This window comes from Vittaforma corneae (genome assembly GCF_000231115.1).
Source record: "Vittaforma corneae ATCC 50505 unplaced genomic scaffold supercont1.7, whole genome shotgun sequence".
NCBI lineage: Eukaryota > Fungi > Microsporidia > Nosematidae > Vittaforma > Vittaforma corneae.
In genome coordinates this window covers 114,935-118,370 of record NW_006889840.1, presented here as the reverse complement: position 1 = coordinate 118,370, position 3,436 = coordinate 114,935, and the positions used below count along the sequence as shown (strand labels likewise).

At 33.7% G+C, this 3,436-nt stretch overlaps 1 non-coding gene across 1 annotated transcript; it reads right to left on the bottom strand.

Annotated features, from left to right (window-relative positions):
• Window positions 1-2,166: 2,166 nt before the first annotated feature.
• On the bottom strand, window positions 2,167-3,425 carry VICG_02300. The gene has a single exon (XR_552278.1). It is a non-coding gene; the product is annotated as an 18S ribosomal RNA (ribosomal RNA).
• Window positions 3,426-3,436: the final 11 nt, after the last annotated feature.

The window sequence follows — 3,436 nt, the reverse complement described above, 5'->3', positions numbered from 1 at the left end:
TTATAAGCGTTAGTTTGTGGTGCTGGTAGAGTTCATATACAATACGTCAAGTTTTATTTGAGTGGTAAAAATTGATTGCTGAAAGAATTAAAAATATTGGCCAGCTCAATAATTATCTATAGAGATTTGCGTGTAAATATAAATATTTAGACATTGTCATTGAAGTGATGCATATTAACATGAAAATTTTACGCCAATTATGAAATAAAATTTTTATTCTTTTTTATCCAACAATGTCATTTTTGAAATTATAGTAAAAATAACACGAAGAATATTAATATTGCCTGTTTCCTGGGAGTAATATTGTATTTGATTTATAAGGGCTAATGGTCGTAAATTGGGCGGAATTTTGTATTAATAAACTACTCTTCTAGGAATATATAGTTTATGAAAACAAGAGAAATCGGACTATCGAAGATTTTATCAATTTTAAAAGTGATTAATATATTATTAACATATTACATTAAAAAAGAATATAAAAATAAAAACGAGGAACAGAAATTTAATGAACTTATGAAACACTAAAACTAAAGAACATATCGTTAAAAAGTTGTATTAATTAAGATATCATTTATATAAAAAGAGTTAAAACAATCGTTTTAATTTTCTATCAAAATGTGAACTTCTGGGCAGGTATAATCAAATTATTTAAACACAATAAAACAGACAAATTAAAGAAAATATCACAAGATACTATATATCTCCAGAGTTTAAATATAAAATGGGAATTGTCTCATTCAATTTATTAATTTGTCGCTAACATGAGGCTTTGAATAGTAAAAAACAAATAAAATGGGGAAATATTAATTTGTATTTATATTTAGAAAACGCATGTAAAGTTGTTGTGTATTATATTTACTTTATTTAACAGTTTGTATTAATAAACTATTGTCTTATTAATATCGTATCAAAAACTCTACAACTTTACCAACTACTCAATAAAAATATTGCAATGTGTTGTAGTTTTATTATTTAACCCCCTGTTATTTTTAGAAGTCAATAGCCGATATATTTGTAAAGCTTTATCTCATTTTCATTTTACAATATCAACAGATATTTTCTGAAAATTTGTTGAGAAGCTAGTCATAACTTTTAACTTTCTTCAATCAATAATAGACTTTTTCAACGATAGTTGATACTGTTATAAACCCATAAAATTATTTTGAAGGAAATTCACACATTTTCAGGCAATATGTTATTATATTAAGTTGATTATATGGGTGACTTTCTTTTCAATTACAATTTTATTTATAATTTATTTTAAAATGCTGTTAATTTGGACATACAATTGACTAAAATTTTAGGGAGAAACGAAAGATTTATTTTTCGACAATAATACTTGTGAATTTTTTGTTAAATGCTTTTTAATTCTCATTGGTAGGTGTTGCTATAATGATACACCTCGTACCTTTCATGATATATAAGTACTGGAAGATTCTTCATTAACAGAATTTGCCAGTCATTTTCGTAGTTATTTCCCATGATCATGGTATAACGCCCAAAAAATTTTCAGGGCAATTTAAAAAGAATCTAATAAAAGTATAAGGTAGTGATCAATATTTCTAGGCCATGGTACCATGAGATTACAACATGTATCACAACGAGGTTTCGCTGATTGCCATTAAGACATTTTTATGGGTTTTGTATAAAATACTATACAATGATCAACTTAACTTAACTCGTTAATCTTTATAAATTTTTGTTAATTTGGTCTTGTGTTATGATCTCTGTTATTATGCAAGTGGTATTTTTGAATACTTTTCTATTTTGAAAATTTATATAAGCATTGTAAACACATTTTATTTATTGATCTTTCACGCCTGCTCTACTTGAAAGACTTTTTAAATCGATATTATTCCATTTACATTTTTAGCTGAAAGATGAACTTTATTCTATCTAAGTTTTTCTCCAGAACATAAGTAAAAAACTGAGATAACATCAGTTTGCTTTAATATGTATAAATACAGAGCTCTTTTCTAGAAAAAATCTAATTTAGAATAATAAATATAAATTAAAGAAATTCCTTTTATAATATTTTTGTGATAATATATATTACACTCAAGAATCTAGTCCAGCATAAAAAATAAACTCAATTAACAAAGGATCCAAAAACATATGGGTTGAAAACCTGTTATTAAAGTGTAAACAGAGCGGCAGAATAGTTTTCAATGATCCTGCGGCTGGTTCACCGACCGCAACCTTGTTACGACTTACATCTTATCTACTTTTCATTATTCAGAGCCTGGACTCTTCATCCTGAAAAACATCTGAGATAGTGACGGGCGGTGTGTACAAGCTACAGGGACTTATTCAATATCCATTGTTGATACACACTTACTAGGAATTCCTCTTTCGTATGTGCCTTACAGCACATAGTCCATCTGAGCACCTTCCTGTCTCTCTCTCTACCTGCTATTGTATTGCGCGTGCAGCCCAGGGCATCTGAGGGCATCTCGGATCTGTTATAGCCTTTTCCTTCCTGTTCCGTGCGGAACATGTCCAAAAGATCTCACTCATTCAACCATTTAAGGTCAAAGTCATCCCATCAATTTCCAACGACCATGCACCACTCCTGTATTGCTCGTTTCTACACAATACTTGGCCCTGGTAAGTTTCCTCGCGTTGAGTCAAATTAAGCCGCACAATCCACTCCTTGTGGTGTAGCTCCGTCAATTTCTTTAATTTTCACCCTTGCGAGCATACTATCCCCAGAGCCCGAACTCTTAAGATTTCTCCCTGCCCACTGTGTCCAATGAGCATGTCGGCATCTTTTACTGCTGGAACTACTGCGGTATCTAATCACTTTCGATACTCCAGCCTTCGTCCTTGATCACCGAATGCCTACAAGAACATCGCCTTCGCCTCGCTCAGTCCACCAGGGGTCTTGGCATTTCATCTCTCGCCCTGGTATACTATGTTCCCCATCGGCTCCTCCATCATCGCACTGTGAGACCTCGCATCTCTCTTTGCCCTTCTATGACTACGGACTTTTTAACTGCAGCATCTCTCATACACACTCTTGGAGTCGGTATTACCGCGGCTGCTGGCACCAAACTTGCCCTCCAATTCTCCTATCCCTCTTTACAAGATACTCATCTTCACGTCTCATAACTGCCTCCTGCAAAGAGTGGGCAATTTTCGCGCCTGCTGCCGTCCTTGGACGTGGGAGCAATCTCTCAGGCTCCCTCTCCGGTACAAAACCCTAATTTCCCGTCAACCGTCACTGTCTTGGTAGTCCATTACACTACCAACTAACTGATAGTCCTGCGTCTTATTCTGCCTTCCCTTAGCTACATTTTCACGTAGTTATCTACACAGCCAGACTAAATCATCGCAGTTTTACTGAGCTATTCGTCCCTGATTGCGGAAACATGCATGGCTTAATCTTAGAGACTAGCATCTACGTCAGGCAGAATCAACCTGGTGCACGTGTGTC